Genomic DNA, 19,272 nt, shown 5'->3' with positions numbered 1-19,272 from the left:
CGTGGCAATCTGGGCTAAGCCAGAAGGAGTCCTAGAGAATCAGCAAGCTCTCCCAATTAGGGAGTGTTTAAAAAGAAGTGCCATTTATTTATGTCATACAGTAATTTCCTCATTTTAATAGTCATCTCAGTTAATGACTAACAACACATAGCCAAAAAAGAAGGTCAGCCAAGTGAACTTGATTGAATAGGGAGAACTCTTCATAATGAGCTCATTTGTATCTGGATGCAGATAGATGCACAGGAACACTACAGTGGCAAGAGAAGTCAAAACTCATTTATGCTCCAGGTAGGGAAGACATGCCCCCTACCAGCCGATTTCCACTGTCTTTGACTGACAGTGAAAAAGTAAACTTCAGCCCAGCCCCGCATGACGTGAATGCTGAATTCATTTGGTCCAAATTAAATAGCATGTACTGAGTTGTGACATATAGTCTAGAATTTTAAACTCTTTACCCCAAAGTAAAAAGAAAAATCTCTACCATTTATGTTCAAGGTCTATTGGACCCCCTCCTGCAGTTAAGCCCCACCTTAATGTCCTCTCCCCATAGGCAGACCGCCAGAGGATGATGGGGCTTAAGGATTCGTGGGAACTGAAGGAGTGACCTGCAGCAGACTAGCTCAATACTTGTTTTGTGGTTTGTTTTTGTTTGTTTGTTTGTTTTGTTTTTTTAATTAAGAAGCACCAAAATGAACTTGATATTGGCAAGACTCAACAGAGAAACCAGGCTGGCCCTGAGCCCAGTTTGCATGGATGGGCTGGACTTGGACTTCAATCTATCTGGCTGCTTCTTGGACTCTGGAGTCAACAAAAGGCCATCTGCAGACCTGTGGATCTTAAATTGGAAGCAGGGTATCCCTTCCTGGAAAGCCCAAGGGTCCTCTAGCCCTCTGCCCTGGTTGCTGAGGCTAGGCTCCCTCTCTGCTCTGAGACCCCCAGTGTCCTTTCAAGAAGGCCTCCCTTTTTACTCAAGTTAACCACAGTCAGTTTCTACTATGTGCTACCCAGGAAACCCTATCTGTCCCCAGCTCTCATCATGTTAAGGATGGACACTGGTGTCCCCAGAAACCTGTTCTTTAAAAAGGAACTGTTCTCACGATGGTGGAATTTGAGAAATTATAACAGGTATCTGGCACGCGTGGCTGCCTGGAACCCCAGCAGCATTGCTAATGCAGCCAACTTTCACACAGGCACGCTGACACTCAGGGAATTTCAGGCAACTCAACACAGAAGGAAGCAAAGCGACATATTCCCTCCAGCTCCTCAGAAACCCAAGGGTGGACAGAAAAGGAGAAAGGTCATGGCGAATGGAGGAAAGGAGCAGGGAAGGGACATTCATCTGACAAGATCCCAGGTGGCCAAGGGAATCTCTGGGCCTCCTTTCCAGAAGAGGAAATTTTAGGAATCATGGAATCACAGCTCAGGCCTGGAGGAGCCTCAAGAACCTGGGCTGCACTCCCCTCACTATTCAAATGGGGAGGAAAGGCTTGACCACCAGCCCACAGCAGGACCACAGCAGAAGCAGCTGGGAAGCAGCTAGGTCCCCCGGGGAAGAGTCCTCCATCTGAATGGTGCTCAGATCAGCATGTCATGATGTGGTGAATTGACTTTGGGCAACCTTGGGGTCGTGATATTTTAGAGGCCAGTACAGAGCCAGATGCTGGACCCCCAAGCCCTGAGGTGGCTGATCTAAGTGTGACTTCAGAGCGGGCCAGCCAAGGACTCCACTTTTCAAAATGTTTTCATACCCTTCATCTCTTCTGCGAATCCCTGCTGCCCTAGAGGGGCGGAGTCTACTGCTCCCATTTTGCAAATGAAGAAACAGGATGGGGAGGGCTAGGAGACACGCTCAAGACCACCCAGCCAGCCCTTGGAGACCTGAGACAGACCCCCTGGTCCATGCCATCATTCTCTTCTTTCTCCCGTGGGATCAGGGAGACAGATGCTCCCAGATCTGCCACTCCAGATGACTTCTATCCCCCTCCCAAGAACAGTGTCCTGCTGCTTCTCATTGCCACAGAATGGGAGGTTTAGAACTTAGGAGTCAGTTCTGCCGCTGGGTTTCCATGCCCTTCATCAAACACAAGGTGCTTTCCTTGCTGTGCTGCCTTCACTTCCCTGCCCCAAGGCAGCAAGAATCTCCGCTGCTCCAGGGAATGGTCGGGGGCCCAGCAGGGGAGGGGCGATTTGCTTGCTGCCCTCAGCCAAACCTGGTCAGGCCCCCTCCTGCACCCACCCCTTTGGCAGTAACAGAATGGCTTCTGAACCTCTGTTACCTCTGCTGGGGCCTGGGATGTGGACTCAGGGGGCCATCCAGTGCAAATGTCTTTTTACCTTAGTTGGGATGCAAAGGGAACAGTTTGCCACTAATCTTTCAGTGGAGACACACATATCAAGAATCGTAAGCGAGCACAGGGCTTCCTGCCTGGGATTTGCAGCGTTTCTCCGCCTTCCTTGCTGCAGAGGCTGAGCCTGACTTTCAAAAAAGGGCACACAGCCCTGGACAAATCCTGAGGAGGAAATCTCAGTGTACGTTGGCGCCAGGGACCTCAGGCCTCCTTTGGGGATTTCTCTGAGGGCCTCTCAAAACAAGAAGGAAGTCTGAGTGCAAAACTGGACATGTAGCGTATGTCAAAGGAATGCAGTATTGCTGATTCCTAGTGGGTCTGCCCAAATATTAGATGCAAATAAGTGCTAATAAGTACAGTTGGAAAAGCTAATGGAAAAACCGTCCTTCCCAGTAGGATCACTGCACACAGATGCACAGGGCAGCTGAGACAGCCTGACCAGCCACACGCACTGTTAGCCTGGCCGGGTTAAAGCCTGTGTAGACACGCCCTGTGGAAGTAGAGCTTGTGTAGACTCATCCCGTGGAGGCACCTGTGGTCCAGAGCCTCCTCCTGACTGTAGGGCTGGGGTTAGGGAATGGGAACTCCTCTCCCCATCCTTTTCCCACTGCCCAGTGAGTGTGTATGTGTGTGTGTGTGTGTTTGCCCGAGTGAGTGTGCATGGTACTGAAGAGGTTCCCTTGACCACCAGGCTTCAGCAACCAGCCCAGCTGCCCAGCCAACCAGCAGCCAGGACCCCAGGTGGTGAGAGGGGGCTGAAGGTGTAGGGACGAGTGGGCACAGGGGCAGGTAGAGGGGCAGGGCACTCTGGGCTCCTCAGGCAAGTAGCTTTCTGCCCACTTCACCACCAACCCCTACCCCTTTGTTTGCCACCTCCTTTCCTCCCTCTCAACTCTGACAGCTTTTGGTTGTGGGATGGATAAGGACACCACTGTCCTGCGCTCCCTAACGCTTGAGTCCTTGTCCCTTACATTCAGTTAGTCCAATCTGCACCTGACTGAGGTGGAGCAGGTAGACTTCAGCCATATACAGCCCCCTCCCTCATACACACACAAGTAACACGCAGCCAGTGGAGCACGGCTGAGCCTAGGGCCCTGGTCTTGGAGAGGGAACCCCAGCACCGAACCCATTCTACTTTGGAATCAGCAGCCCAATCCTGGCTCTGCCACCCTCCAGATGTGTGGAATCCAGCAACCTGGTGGCTTGTAACTTGTATGCTGGGGGTAACCTTGTACCTCAGTTTCCTCCTCTATAAAACAGGAATAATAATGCCTACTTTGTTGTTGCAGAAACTAAGGGAGATCATGATAGTTTATCAACCGATAAAATGAGAGGAGGGTGAACATCCTTCACTTTATTTTACTAAAGGTTTCTCTACAGGTTTTTGAAAATACTGGGTGTCCCTTCAAGACTAAGAGGTGACTGATTAGCAGTTTCGTATAGCTCCTGTGAGAAGCCAGCCCGCCTTCCTTCCTGGCACCTGCCGACCCCCTGCAGGTGGGGGCTGCCTCTTCTCTGGAAGAACAAGGACCAGAATATCAGAGCCCCCCACCGACTCCCTTCACGTCCCTGCTCTGCCCTGGCTTTGTGTGGCTATGGCTCTGTCACGTGCCCACTCTCCTCTTGGGGGGATGTATGCAGAGGGGTTGGTTGACCCAGGTTGACCTCGTTCAGGACCCCTCCCAGCTCTCAGGCCCATGACACAACAGGGACTTCAAGGAGGTAGCCCTCAAGGGAGAGCCTGAGTCATGGGGCGCTTTCAGCAGAATCCAGAGCCCTAGGAATTTGGGGATCGGTGAGGACACGGGGGCTCGAGGCTGCCCAAGACCTTGACCGAATTCCACCGAGGCTGTAGCCCAGGGACCTCTCACAGTCTTCCTCGGATCTATCCTCTGCGTTTCCCCAGCCCCGCGCCCCCGCAGAGTCGGGTCCTAGGCGCGCCCTCCGGCCCAGCTGTGGTCACGGCCCGCTCTGGTAACACCTAGTCCTTTCCCGGGGTCGGCGCCGGCGTGCGACTCCCCCGAGGCAGTGGCAGCACTCTGGCCGCGGTCTGGAGCCAAGTGGCAGCCGGGAGTCCGGCTCTCAGGGAACCCGGGAGACCGGCGCCGCGCCGGGCATCCCCACCCCCACCCCGGCGGCCGCCGGACCGCGCCCAGCGGCGTTTACCTCCCAGCGCGCGGCTCCTAGGGCCGCCGGAGCCGCAGAGCGCGCGGGGGCGCGGAGCCTGTGAGCTCCCTGGAGGGACAAGTCGATTGCAGGAGTGATCCCCTCCCGACCCCGCCACCGCCGCTGCCTCCACCACCGCGGGGCGGGGCCCGGGGCGGGGCCCAGGCCGGGGGCGGGGCGCCGGGCGGGCGCGGCGCTATTTCCAGCCTAGCCGGAGGCTCCGCTCACACTTCGCTGGGAGCCTTCCCAGCGCGAGAGCGGGGTCCGGCGGCGCAGTGAGGAGAGGAGACGACGACGACGACAACGACGACGGCGGCGGGAGGGGGACGGACCGGAGCCGGGGACCGAGGAGGAACACGCCACCGCGCCCTCTCCTCTTCTGCGCGCTCCGGTAGCCGGCCCCACGCCTGTCGCCTCACCCACTGCACGGGGCTCCGCTCCGAGCAGGAGGAGGCACCGGGCCCGAGCTGGGGCGGGGGTCCTCCCTGCAGCCCGGGCACACCGGAACGGAGGATTCGCCGTGGAGGACCGCGCCCGGGCTGGTGGCACCCGCGGCCCCGCCAGCGCCGGCTGCGCCAGGTAAGTGCGCTGCGCCCCCGCCCCACCCCTGTCCCCGCCCTGTGCCGGCTCCCGCCGGGAGCGGCGCCACGAAGGGTCCCGGGAGGGCCCGGGACTGCACTGAGCCCCATACCCGAGAACCGACGCCGGTAAGAGTCCCAAGCCGCGGGCGGAGATAGAGCGCGCGGGGTTCCGGTCTGGCCGCACTTTGGGGACTGGCTCCAGTAGCGGGAACTTTAATTAGACTTTTGCTCCTTGGATTTTAGTCGTTGCCGCGCGTCTGTGAACTGCCACCCCGCGGACTGCCTCGGTCCCTGCGGATCCTCCGCTTCTCTTCTTCGCACTGGATGCTGGGCGCGGGGAGGCAGCGTCGGGCCCGGAGAGAGCCGGGCTGGAGCCCCGGGGCGCCCAGAGCTTTCCCGCGCGCTGGGGACTGGGACTCGGGGACCGGTTGTGGCGGGCAGGCGAGGAAGGAGTTAGAGGCTGCCTTCTTGGCTTCCTACGGAACGGCGGAATGTGCCTACGGGTTCCATCGCGCGCATCCTCACCCCACGACTCTCCGGGGCACCAGCTTGTTTTGTACTCGAGGAGAGTGTGTGTGCGTCAGTGATCGTGTGAAGGTGTGTGCGTGCGTGTGTCCAGGAGTGCAGTAGTAGTGCAGGAGCCCAGGAGTGGGCGGTGAAAGGATCCGCTTTGCCGCGGGACCCAGCCGAGCTCTGGCGGCGGCTGCAGCTCCAGCTGCTGGCTTCTAGTTCTGCACACCAGCCTCGCCGGAGGCCTGCCCGGCCGGGCGAAGACGCGTTCGCGGGATTTAGTTGTGCCAGTGCTGGCGCTTGTGTCGGAGGTGACCTCTCTCCCTTCCCCTAACTTTCGCGGTAGGTCTGGGCTCCAGGCCCCGCGACCCCGACGTGGAGCTGGCGCGGCAACTATGCAGCGCCCTCGGCTGTGGGCACTCGCTGCCCAGCTGTCTGTCCTAGACGAAAAGTAGGGGCCAACCCTGGGACTCTCTGTCCCTTAGCCGTCTCCGATATTGCGGTGGACCCCGGGTCTTTGGTCCCCCTTCCACCTGGAGGCTGAGCCGTGATTGGCTATGCTAAGGGGAACGGGTTGGGCCCTCTGTATCTGTTTGGCGGGGATCTGGCCTGGCAGCGGAGCCTGAAGGAGAGGCCTGTGAGTGAAGGGACGTGTGTGTGTGTGTGTGTGTGTGTGTGTGTGTGTGTGTGTGTGTGTGTGTGTGTGTGTGTGTGTGTGTGTGTGTGTGTGTGTGTGTGTGTTTGTGTGTGTGTTTGTGTGTGTGTGTGTTGGGGGGGAGGGGGAGGGGGGCGGTTGCAGAGGGGTAAGGGGCAGAATAGCTCCTTCCCCATCCCTGGGCTGCTTACCAGCTGCACTACTAAGCCCACTTTCTTTGGCTAACCTCTGACATCTGTGTTCACCTTGACCCTTGCTCACGGGGTGGAGAACTTTTCCTAAGTCCTGCCCTAGAACAGTGCAGCCTCTGGGGCAACAGTGGCAGAGCCCTCTTTAAAATTTCCCAACTGTCATAGCCTCTCCTACCCACCCCCTGCCCCTGTCCCAAAGGCAAGGCAGATAGGCCACCAGAAGGGGTTGACACTCTGGTCCCTGGAGGAGACCTCGTTTTAATCCAGACAGCTCACTACATATGGCAGGATGGGTTCTGGGAAGCCCTTGGCGGGTTGGAAGCACATTCTGAAGACTTCCTCAGACTTGCCTCTGTGACGTGACCCAAAGGAGGGATAAAATTCAGACCCTGAAGAGAACTGAGCCTCATAGGATGATCGATAATCCAATAGCATTTGAATAGAAAAAAAAACCCCTCAAAGTCTGACCCCATCCGGTGCCTGGCCCATTCACCCTGGGACAGAGGGAAGGCATAGCTTATTTATTTATTTACCTGGAATCAGACTCCACAAGAGTGATTTATGTTCCCCCAGTATTGATTTTTTAAAAGACCCCAAATTAGAAAGTCAAGGCTCTCTTAAAGCAAGGTCAAGGATTAATTATTTATAGAGACACATCAATCAACCAGTGCCGGGGCTCACTTCCAAATTGGCTGAGTGGGCAGAAGGAGCATTTTCTGATTTTCCCTGGTTCCGGCTGGGAGAGGAGCAGCCTCACCTGACCTCCTGGGCTTGGCGGAGCTTTCCTGAACTGTGACCAGAGGAGGATGCTTTGTAACTCAGCCTGCTGTTTGAGATGCCTTGTTAATCTTGTAGCCAGAATACCACTTGGGAAATTTCATGCATATTTGCTGTGTTTCCGTAATGAACATTTACTGATTACAGAGTATCAGGGGAATTTCATTTTTTAAACATTTATTCAAATCTCTGTTTGTGTAAGCTAATAAGTCTGGGAAAGTTCAGTAACTACTTTTTTGCTGTATGGTTCTTGGGAGAAAGTGCCTGGTGGGCTCATCTCAGAATTCACCTTCAAAAGGAGGAACGTCAGATTCTCCTGATTGGAAACGTCTTACAGGCTGCTTCTCTGCTCTTCACCTGGTTTCTGCCACCGGTGGCCTGATAGGCTTTTTGTGGTTTTGCCGATCGAAGAGATGGGAGCTTTTATCATTGCTAGCTGATGCATCTGGTTAAAGGCACCTGCGGTGCGCACTGGAGTCTTTTGGGGGCTGCTGGGGGAAGGTGTGGTTCCCCTTCTCCTGCCTGCTGCCTGGTCTGGAGTCTCAGACACCTGTCTTAGCTGCATCTGCCACACCTCCCTGATTTATCCGTGTGCGGCAGCCACATCGGAGAGATATGGATCAGGGACGGAGTGTATGGGCAGGAAAGTGGACAAAGGACTATGGCAGCTCCTTCATGAATAACTATGGCAATTCGAGTTAGTAAACACTGTGAAATAAGTACCCAGCCTTTCAGCTAATCAGAAGGTAATGAGTTATAAACAGGAGATTTATGTAGTGCTGACCCAAGGAGATCAATGTGGCTCTGACACGGGACAGCGAGAAATAAAAAAGCTATCAAGGATAGCTGTCTGGATGTATATGCGGCCACGGTGTCTGGGAGCCTCAGGACGTTTGATGGGAGCAGGTGGCCTGTGCGGCGACTGCGGGGTGACCGTAGGCTCCCTGGCACTGTCTTTGGAGCCACTGCCAAGGCTCGTCTGACTCCAGAGCAGCTGTGTTCCCTCCCTCCTGGGAAAAGGCTGCCCAAAGGCAGAGGAAACCCCTGGGCTCAGACAACCAGGGGACAGAGCCACATTAGCTCAGGTGGCAGAGGACACCGGAGATGCCGTCTCATTTCTTTCCGGCTGGAGGATGTGTGACCCTGCGGTCGGTAAATCACTGTGGCAGAGCATGAGACTTACAAATTGGTCATGGGAAAAAGTTGTGACTTTTACCCTGTACAAAACTACCTGTCATTTGTGATCTGGTGCTCTAACCTGCACCTGCTGGCCACAAATGCAGCCTTGGCCACCAGCAAAATGGGGGAAGCCTGCGTGTGACCAGGTGGGTTGACATCAAGGAGCAAAATTCCATCTCGAAACCCATCTTTGGGGAAGTCAGAGAGTGTCTGCAGGCAAGGGGCCTGGGTCTCAGCATTCCCACTCCCCACCTTGAAGGCTATGCATTTCTGGGAAATCAGTGCTTCTTGCTACTGGTGACGGAGGGCAAGACACCCTGTCCCTGCCAACCCAAGGTCAGAGCTGGCCCTGGTGAGTGACATTTATCTGAACTAAATTACAGTTGTCAACATTGAAACCAGAAGCCAAATGATGATCCGTCCCACACTCCCAGCGTCAGACTCCTTGTCACCCTCCATTCAGTGACCGTATATGAGCATGTATCGGGTTGGCCAAAAAGTTCGTTCAGGTTTTTCCGTAACATCTTATGGAAAAACCTGAACAAACCTTTTGGCCAACCCAATATTTTGTGTCTGTTGTTGGATCAGGCTCTGGGGAAAGCAAAACTAGGAGGGGCACCTGCCCTTGGGGTTTGTCATCTGCAGAAACTCGCTCACCATCCCCTCATCACGCACTGATTCATGCTGTGCCAGGCTATCCCATTACTAAACAAGTTACCAATACAAGTATGATTCTAGGCCATGATAAACGTATAAAGGAAGCATCTGGGTGGTCACGAGATGTACAATACGGTAATCTGACCTAGACCGAGGGCTCTGGAGGACTTCCTGGAGGAGGTGACTCTTCTGCTGAGCTCTGAAGGAAGAGCTGGAACTAAGCAGGGAGGGAGCTTCCCGGCGCAGAATGTGAACGAGTGAGAGAAATCGTAGAGCGCCGTCCAGGAGCTGTGGGAAGGCCCATGTGGCCAGCAGGGTGAAGGAGGGGGAGACGGGGCTGGAGACACAGGTGGAGTCCTGGCCGTAAAAAGCCTTGAAGGCCAGGGAGGGACTTGGGACTCGATGCTACCAGCTGCTGCAAAGGAAGGAGCCCAGTGAGAAAGGGGGTTGCAGTAATCCTGAAGGAAGGTGGCTGTGGTCCTACAGAGGGGGTGCGTGGGCATGAATCTACCAGGGCTTGGTTAGGTGCAGAGAGGAGATGATGACCGTGGTTGGGACCGTGACTTCTGGATCATGACTGGGACCTGTTAGTGCTCCTCGGACCAGAATGTTCCAAGTGCCCATCCACTCTGGTTGGGTTATATCCTCCAGGTCTGGTGGGCCAGGCAGCCACCTGTGTGCCCCTGCCTCTGCCCCTGCCCACCTGGCCCACCTCCCAGCTGTCCCCTAAGCCCTTGGGCCTTCTTCTACCTTCCCCCGTGTGTTCACCGTTTAGCCCTGGCTCGTGGTGGGCACTCAGTAAGTGACAGCTGAGTGTCAGTGCTCTCTCATGAGGACAGGCTGCTCGGACACCCACCTTCATGCCCACCTGCTGGCCAGAGGTGGCCTCGACCTGCGTTTCATCCCTGGTAGATCCTTAACCTGCCACCCACTTGTATCTGACAGGCAGCTGGCTGCTGCCTGCCCCAGAAAGAACTCCTCTCCTGTCCCCTCCCCTCATTCTCCATCCTCTCTCCCTTCCCTCCTCCCTGTGGAACCAGGCTGTGCCTGCCCCCCACCCTCTGTGAGGGGCTCTGCCCTAGGCCCTGAGCTCCCAAGCCCGCTCTGATGCCGGTGAGTTCCCTGCAGCTGGCTGAGCTCAGCTCAGGCCCTGGCTTCCCCGCAGACATCAGCTGGGTCCCCCCGGCTCTGTCTTCCAAAACTAGAGTGGGGGGAGCAGGTCTGTGAGTCACCCCGCTTCCTGTTGTGCCCACGCTGCTGGCTTCGGGCCCTGAGCCGAGCAGCCCCTGAGCTGCAGGCAACAGGCCAGGTCACTGTCACCTTGTCCTCACTCTGCCAGCTCCTCCCTGGCTGGGCCCAACTCTGGGCCGGGAGAGATGAGTACCAAGGAGAGGACGCTAGGAGGGACAGATCTACTCCGCAGGCCCCAGGCCTCCCTGGGCTGATTCCTCCAGCCCTTGGGCTCTTTGCCTGGAGTGCGGCCTCACCAGATCGGCCTTCCTTTCTATTCTGGCTGCTGCACTCGCCACTGTGGACCACCGGTCATGCCCTCATGCTCATCAGTGGGAAGGCAACACAGGAGAGCCCCCTGCCAGCAGCTCCTAGCCCAGGCTCAGGTTGACTCATACTTGGCAGACTAGTTGTCCCAACCTTTGAGGCTGCCTCTTCTTGGGGGGCTGACTCATCTCCCTGAACAAGACCCATCTGTCCAAACCTGTGAGCACTGAGACCCTCCCCCAGCCCAGAGATGGGGGGGCTTTTCTCCCTGTGCTCCTGAGGGAAGCATCCAGGCCCCCAGCAAATACTGACTGTGGTCCTTCATGTGCAGCACCTCCTGCCAGGTCTGGAGGAAGCCAAGGGAACGCAGCGGGTCATGATGCTGGTACAAGCACTGCTCTCTCGGCATGGAGAAGGTACTCACTGATTGCTGAGGGCAGGCAGAGTGAGCTTAACTGTGCAGTCTGTCTATACTGGTGGAACCAGTGTGTGATACAGATACTTTACACCAGCTGAGCCAGTACATGGTGCAGGCAGTCTGTCTACACTGGCTGAGTCAAGGGTGTGGGCACTGGAACCTTCCGTTTAGTCCATGCCTGCCCCACTTTCTGTGGCATCTTTGCACAAGCTCTGAAACTCTCTCTGGCTTCGGGGACTTACCTGTGGCTGAACTCAGCTCAGGCCCCCGCTTCCCCTCAGACATGGTCCTGCCCATCAGGCTTTGTCTCCCAGAGCTGGGGTGGTTGAGCCCAAAGTGCAACACAGTCTGTCTACACTGGCTTGGCCCAGTTCATGATGTAAGCCATCTGTCTACACTGGTGGAGCCAGTGGGTGATACAGCCAGCCTGTTTGACACATTTGCCAGGAATACTGTTTTCTAACCCTTCCCTTACACACATCTGGGTCCAAATTGAGTCTTACTTCCAAGGAGCTTTTCTTGATGGTTCCCTCAGTTTCCCACATCTTATTCGAATCTCTCTGGCAGAGGCTGGCACAGGGCTGGGGGTGGTGTGCGCGTGGGGCGTGGTGACCTTGTGCCGTATGGCGATCTCAGCCCGATGCCCCCTCTCCCGTCACTGTGCTTGGGGGCCGAGCCTGCCGCTGCTGTGGTGCAGGGGCTGCCTGCTGTCCGTGGTCACAGCCACCTCAGCATCCCTCACAGCACCCACTCCCACACATTTTTCTCATGAAAGTCGTTTAGGCGTGGATTACTGCCTCAGTGTGCGTGGTGAACTGCATTGCTCCAGATTGGGTCCATCTTGCCGTCTCCTGCTTAGATTCTGGGCCTCTGTCTCCAACTGATGTTATTTCCACTCCTGAGGGTTGGCCTCATCTGCAAATTTAATTTCATGACCATTCATCCCTGTGAAAACACAATCTATGCCTATTACTTAACGCTTCTCAGTTCCCTCTGCCATGAATTAAAGTGTCAATGGACAGCCATGGCAACCGGCTCCACCCCTCGCCCCACCCCGTGCAGCCGCCTCGGGGCTGTGACAGAAGCCAGCACCTGGAGTCAGACTGCCTGGATTCAAAACCCAGCTTCACCACGTGATCACTTTGTGGACTAGGGACTCAGTTTCCTTATCTGTAAAATGGAGATGGTAATAGAATACACCTCATAGAGCAGCAGATAGCCCAGCCCAGCAGATAGCCAGCCCACAGTAAATGGAAACAGCTATTATTTCATCGTCATTATCACCTTCATCTCCTGGGTTTGGTGTTTCAGCCGAGGCTCAGTCCTTCTCCATCTCAGGTGCAAGGAAGCATGTTGATCAAGGGCCTTGTCTGGTGATGTGACAAAGGCTTAGGGGGCATGTGCCCCTACAGACTGGTGTCCCTTTTCTTAGCAATTTCCCATGGATGCCTTTTCCCTGTCCTGCATTCAGTACATTTGAAAACTTTTAAAAAAATTTTATTGAAGCATAGTTGATTTACAATGTGTTAATTTCTGCTATATAGCAAAGTGATTTAGTTATGCACATATATATTCTTTTTCATATCCTTTCTCTTACGGTTCATCACAGGATATTTAATATAGTTCCCTATGCTATACAGTAGGACCTTCCACTCCATCCCTCCCCCACCCCCCTCCCTCTTGGCAACCACAAGTCTGTTCTCTATGTCTGTGAGTCTGTTTCTGTTTCGTAGAGAAGTTCATTTGCATCGTATTTTAGATTCCACATATAAGTGATATATGGTATTTGTCTTTCTCTTTCTGACTTATTTCGCTTAGTATGATTATCTTTAGGTCCATCCCTGTTGCTGCAATTGGCATTACTTCATTCTTTTTTATGTCTGAGTAATATTCCATTGTATATATATACACCACATCTTCTTTATCCATTCATCTGTTGTTGGACATTTAGGTTGTTTCCATGTCTTGGCTATAGTAAAGAGTGCTGCTATGAACATAGGGGTGCATGTATTTTTTCGAATTAGGGTTTTCTCCAGATATATGCGCAGGAGAGGGATTGCTGGATCATATGGGAACTCTCTTTTTAGTTTTTTGAGGAACCTCCATACTGTTTTCCATAGTGGCTACACCAATTTACATTCCCACCAACAGTGTAGGTGGGTTCCCTTTTGAAAACTTTTAATTCCAAGTGCGGTATGCATACCGAAAACACACAGATTGTGTGTACAATGCAGTGAATATCTGCAAACAAAACAGGCCTGTGTGCCCAGCACCAGAGCAGGGATCAGAACATGGCAGCACCCCTGTGATCGCTTCCTGATACTTCCCTTCCAGCATGGGTAACTGCTCTCCTTACTCATAATGACATGGATTGGTTTTCTTTGTTTTTATTTTTTAATAAATTTATTTATTTATGGCTGCATTGGGTCTTTGTTGCTGCGTGCGGGCTTCCTCTAGTTGCGGTGAGTGGGGGCTACTCTTTGTTGCGGTGCATGGCCTTTTCATTGTGGTGGCTTCTCTTGTTGCAGAGCATGGGCTCTAGGCGCATGGGCTTCCATAGTTGTGGCACACGGACTCAGTAGTTGTGGCTCGTGGGCTCTAGAACGCAGGCTTCAGTAGTTGTGGCACATGGGCTTAGTTGCTCTGCGGCATGTGGTATCTTCCCAGACCAGGCCTCGAACCCATGTCTCCTGCATTGGCAGGCGGATTCTTAACCACTGAGCCACCAGGGAAGCCCGGTTTTCTTTGTTTTTAAACTTGATGTAAGTGGAGTCATAAGTCTGTGGGCCTTTGTGTCTGGATTACTATCATGTTTGTGAGAGTCCGCCATGCTGCTGTGAGTAGTTGTAGTTTGTTTGCTCTTGTTACTGTGTAGGATCCCACTGTGTGAAGACACCCTGATTTATTTATCCCTTCTCCTATTGATTGACATTTGGGTTGTTTGGAGTTTGGGGCTTTATGAACAGTGCTGCTGTAGACATTCTTGCATGTATCTCTTGGGCATATGTTGTACACATCATCATAAGCATGTACCTGGAAGAGAGTTTTTGGGTCTCAGAATATGCATATGTTCATCTTTGTAGGTGCCGGCAAACAGTTTTCTAAAGTGGTTGTACTAATTCCCCCAACACATACCAGTTATATATGAGAGTGCAGCTGCTCCACATCTTTCCCAACACTTTGTGTTGTCAACCTTTTTCATTTTAGCTCTTCTATGAGTATGTAGACGTATCACACTGTGGTTTTAATTTTATTTCCCAGATGACTAATACAGTATTTTTTATTTTTGCCAAGGATGTGTTGTGGTTGAAAACATTATTCAACAAATTTGAAAACTCACTTCCATCTCCAAATCATTAAGTGCCTTAAATGTCAAGGGTGCTGGTAATTCCCTCTGCCAGGTGGGTTTCAATCCTCCATGTCATTAGGCAATGGGTGGAGTAGACAGGTATTTCTCTGGATGAAGCTGGGACCTGGCCACCTGTCCCAGAATGACCAGATGGATTCCCGTGGTCCATCAGTCTCTCCGGGGCTCGTTTTTCTTTCCCTTCACAAATTCCAGGAGCATTGAGACCGCCCTGTCTGTCATGTGCACTGCTGGGTCCCAGTGCTTAGGACAGTCCTGGCGCAGAGTGGGGCCCATACATACCCACTGAACGAAGGGCCAGAGGACGGAGCACTGCCTGTTGGCTTTGTCCTCTCCCACCCCAGCTGACTTGACAGGGACTTGTTGGAAGCCTGTGCTGCTATGGGGAGGGCTCTGGAAGTCGAGCTCTCGGACCCTGGAGGGTGTCCTGTCCTGGTGCTCTGTTCCTTTAAATGACCTCCCCCCAGCAGCTGCGCTCACCTCCAGTGCTCCAAGCACTGACCATTTAGGAGCACCCCGAGGGGGCCCTCATCCCTGATGGGCTTATCTGTCATTGGGTCCCTCTGCAGAGAGCAACATTCCATCCGTGCTCCGTGCAGCGTGCTAGGCTTTTCAACACCACCTTTTCATAGATGACACACAAAGGGCATAGATGACATGCCCTCCCGTCAAGTGAAGGCGAAAGGGCCAGTCTATTACCACCTCATCCATTCCTGTCCCATCACATTTTGATGGGGACCATGATAAAGCCTCCTTTCTTTGAGTGTGACTTGGTCCTTTTCTCCTCAAGTGTGACAATTATGCGGAAAGCAGCACTGCCAGGGGGATGAGAGCTCTGGATCAGACCCATGTTCAAATCCAGGTTCTGTTCTTGTTTGGTTTGGGGACCCAGCCGTTACCTCCAGGAGAGAGATTCACATACAACTCTGATGCAACCCATGGGGGAATAACGGGGTCGGGGGGGGGCTGGTTTGAGATCTCTGAGGTTGGGGAGTGAGAGCAAGGGATTCTGGCCAGAGCATCTGCTGGGGGCTCTGGAAGAGGGAGGCCTGGGCTGGCCGTCAAAGATGGGGAGCAGGGAGATGACACCTCATGGATCACTCAGTGTGAGCCCCATCCCTGAGGGTCCAAAACGTGAAGTCCTCAGGGAACGAAGTGCATTGAGCCCCCAGGAAACTATGGTCTAGTTGACACGACACACAAGGGCATAGAGCAGGGATCAGAGTTCATCGATGAGTTATGGAAGGCTTCCTGGAGGAGGCGTGCTTAGGACTGCACATCAAAGGCCAGGGGTGAGAACTTTATCCTGGGCTGTTACCAAGCCCAAGCTCTCTCTGCTCGCCGCACAACAGGCCACTGAATGGGAGACAAGGTGTTGAGGCAAGGAATACGACTTCATTCGGAAAGCCGGCAGACTGAGAAGATGACAGACTAGTGTCTCTGAAAAACCATCTTATCGGGGTCTGGATACCTGTTTCATTAACAGAATCAGAGAGGGAGAGGCGGTGAAGAAGTAACGTAAAAGGGCCATCAGTCTTGCAAAACATCTGGAATGACCAGCCTCGGTGAGGGGATGTGTTAGTTTCTTTTTTCTTGCAGCCATTCACACGTGGGAAGGGTTCCCTGAGGCAGGCCATTATGTATGATTATAATAACAAAAGCAACGAAAAGCAAAGGTTAAAGTCGAACAGATCCAATGTGGAGTCCGATTTACCTCTGCCCTTTAACAGTGCCAGTAGAAATTTTCTCCAAGGTCACGGGGCAGGGGCAGTGTGAGCTAAATACCAATCACTTTTAATAGGGCAACAAAGAATCCATGACACACACATTGTTTATGCCGATGTGGAGGCGGGTGTGCAAAGATGGAAGAGCTAAAAGCAGTTTGAGAAAAACAACACCTTTTTTTTTTGTGGAAAGACAGATTAGAAAGGTTTATGCTCTTCTGTGATAACTAATATGAAAAGTTTATCAAAGTTAAAAAAAAACCTTTGACACTTTCTCCGAATTGATCTGAAGACTTGGCAGATTTGAGGAATCGTTCAGTAACGTTTTATGGGTTGATGCTAATTTGATGCAGCAGACGCATGCATCGTGCCAATTTACTGCCAAACCAACATTAAGCATGGACCTTTCATGCAGGGTTTATAGGCGGACAGCTCATAAAGATGCGTGCTTGACAAGGATTCTGCTTCTCTTAGGATGTGCTATATGAAGTGTTTATCAAAACCCAACTAAATCACCCTCGCCTTTTACTAGTAAACAATCTCTGGGGACTTCAGGCCTGAATTCCATACAATATTTCATTCAGTGTTTCCTATGCAGTATTTCATGCAATATTCCACCACTCCAGGTCCTGGAACATGGGGAACCTATGTCTCTAAAAGCCACGGGTACTGGGTAGTGGTAGAAGAGGGAGCCCTTTGGGGTAGAGGATGCCCTAAGGGACCACTTTGGAAATGACTTGTTACCCAGGTCCTGGGAAAGCTGGTGACACGCTTCCTAATGGGGTCTCCTAAAACGAATCAAGGGTTGCACCTAAACGAGATCTGTGTCCCCAAGGAAATACATTTCATGCTTTCGTTTCTGTTTCCTGGGCTGATGTGTGGTGGATCACCGCTGCCTGTCTCTCTTCATCCAAATACGCTGTCAGAGCCTCGTCAGTAAGGAGATTGCCGCGCTTTGGCACTTTGTTTTGCCTGTGGGAAAGTGTTTAACAATAAATATTATCAAAACTCCTGTCTTCCGCCACTGAAAACCACTGCTTTTGATTTCCACAAAGGAAAAGTGGGCTTTCATGGTATTAGTCTAGTCTGCACCACTCCAATCCCTCAGTTCCTCCCCTCCAGTGTTTATTACCCGGGTTTAACTGGAGAAGGTGGCTGGAGGGGGGCAAGAGGGCAGACCGCCGTCAGCACAAGGCCTCATGGGGTTTCGCAAGGGGAGATTTGATCTTGGGCAAATGTCAAGGCGTTTTTGAAATCTGTGTTATGGTATCAGCTCATTGCCAGGGTAGGGCTTCATCTGGATTTCATAAATATTGTAGGGGGCTCTCTTCCTGCCATTCGGCCCCCTGAAGACCACAACAGCCATCCCCCCCCCACACACACACACACACACAACCCATCGCAATTGCAGGCTATTGCAGGGTTGTCATGAAAAGCCAAGAGGTGATATTTCAATCACAATATTCCTGTAACAAATTCCATTCACATTCCGTTGGAAAGGGAGTTAGAGCTTCCTCCTGCTTCAGGGAGAATCATATGCTAAATGCAGCTTCCGGGCGGGGGGGGGGGGGCCCTGGCAGCTAGCCAGGGCTTTGTAATTTATAGTTCTCCTTCCTGGTTCTCCAAGTGACCTTGGAACCTCCATGCCGGTGGATTCCTTAGGTTCACACGTTGCCCTCTCCTGTCATCCTCTCTTGTGAGAATGGTCCTTAAGCTAAGCGAGCGCTCCCAGCACCCATCAGGCTGGAGCTTGAGAGAAAGGATGTGAGCAGAGGCGCCCAGGGAGCTCGTGGCAGGTGATCGGAAGATTGCTTGTTGCTGCTGACCTTTCCTCTGAAATTTATGTCAACCATGAAACAGTCCAATATTGTGTTTAAAGGCAGCCTGCAGGTGACAGGAGCCTCTCTCGGGCACACAGCAGGTAATCCTTGGAAAAGAAGGGGAGGGACAATCTGCAATTACATTCATCAGCTATTTTTGGTTGAGGAATAAACAAAATGACCCAAACTGCTGCTGTTACAGATTCTAGCAGAGGAGTGGCGTGTAGGAAAGATTAATGTACAATTAAAACCCGTGTACGGGTAAATTACAGGGTGACAGCTATCTAATGCAAACACTGCAGACGTGTAATTAAGAGGAGTTATGGGCTCTCGAGGGTGGATTTGCTGAGGAAGGTGCCAGGGAGCTGTCTGTGGAGCTGGAAGGTTAGGGACGCATGCTGGGGACAGGTGGGGGCCGTGCGGGTGGTGAAGAGGAGCGCCCCACCCCCCTGCAGCATCTGGGATGTGACGGACCGCAGCTCCTTCAGGTGGCAGCTCCTTCAGGTGGCACAGCCTGCCTCTCCAGCGTCCACTGGTTCTTGTTCCAACCTTCCAGCCCTTTCTGGAGCCATCCTGCTCTCCCCCTCCCCACCTTTGGCTTTGTGGCAGTGAGCGCCCCTGGATGTCTTTTCTTACGTTTTTAATTTCTCCTGCTTTGTCAGCTTTTTAAGGAATATGTTACGTTATGTGGAAATTGGATCCTAACAAGATTTGTATGAATAAATTAGACTCTTAACTTTTTATGTTATTACAAAATTGAAATGGACTCTAATGACAGTCAGAATTAATGTTCTGTTTCAAATAAATGCCGGGATGGGACTGAATTCTCAGCGCACTCTCCGCTCGCGTCTCTAGCTCGTCCTAGAAGGTCTGGCCTGCGAGAGAGCACTGGGCTGGCAGCACCCCTCCGGGACGCTTCCCTGACCACTCCCAGGTGTGCTCTGCCCACGAGCTCCCACGGGGGCTGCTGGGAAATTCTCCTGCTGATGCTCCCAGTGGTACCCCTCCTCACCAAATAGGAATTGCCCTCGACCTCTGGGGGCTCTTTGCCCAACCCTGTCTGCACCCGACGACTGGCAGTGTCCATCCCCACTCCGGAGCCCCCTGTGGGACGGGCTCAGGCCTCAGCTGTGAGGCATGGCCTCAGTTTCTCCGTCTGCCCACTCCTGTCTTCCTCACTTCCTCACAGGGGCCTCTTCCAAGAGCCCTTCCCAATAATCCCCAGAGTTTCCAGGAAACGAAGCCCACAACACTGGCTCTTAGGGATTTCGCTTTTCCTAAACCAACTGTCTGCCAGGTGAGTATCTTCTGCCGGGATCAGAGTCCCCGAGGACCAACATCCTTCTTTTTGCTCTGTGTCCCCTTCTTGAGCCCAGGGCTGG

At 53.0% G+C, this 19,272-nt stretch overlaps 1 protein-coding gene across 1 annotated transcript in view; it reads left to right on the top strand.

Moving 5' to 3' along the window:
• Window positions 1-4,756: 4,756 nt before the first annotated feature.
• CHST8 (carbohydrate sulfotransferase 8) overlaps window positions 4,757-19,272 on the top strand; it is a 124,062-nt gene continuing 109,546 nt past the window's right edge. Inside the window, exon 1 of the mRNA XM_082437582.1 lies at window positions 4,757-5,093. The gene's annotated coding sequence lies outside the window, so the exon portion shown is untranslated. The remainder of the gene's footprint in view (window positions 5,094-19,272) is intronic.

This window comes from Balaenoptera physalus, assembly GCF_965194825.1.
Source record: "Balaenoptera physalus genome assembly, chromosome: 19".
Classification (NCBI taxonomy): domain Eukaryota; kingdom Metazoa; phylum Chordata; class Mammalia; order Artiodactyla; family Balaenopteridae; genus Balaenoptera; species Balaenoptera physalus.
The sequence above is the reverse complement of the archived record's forward strand: the minus strand, read 5'-3'. Positions and strand labels throughout refer to the sequence as shown.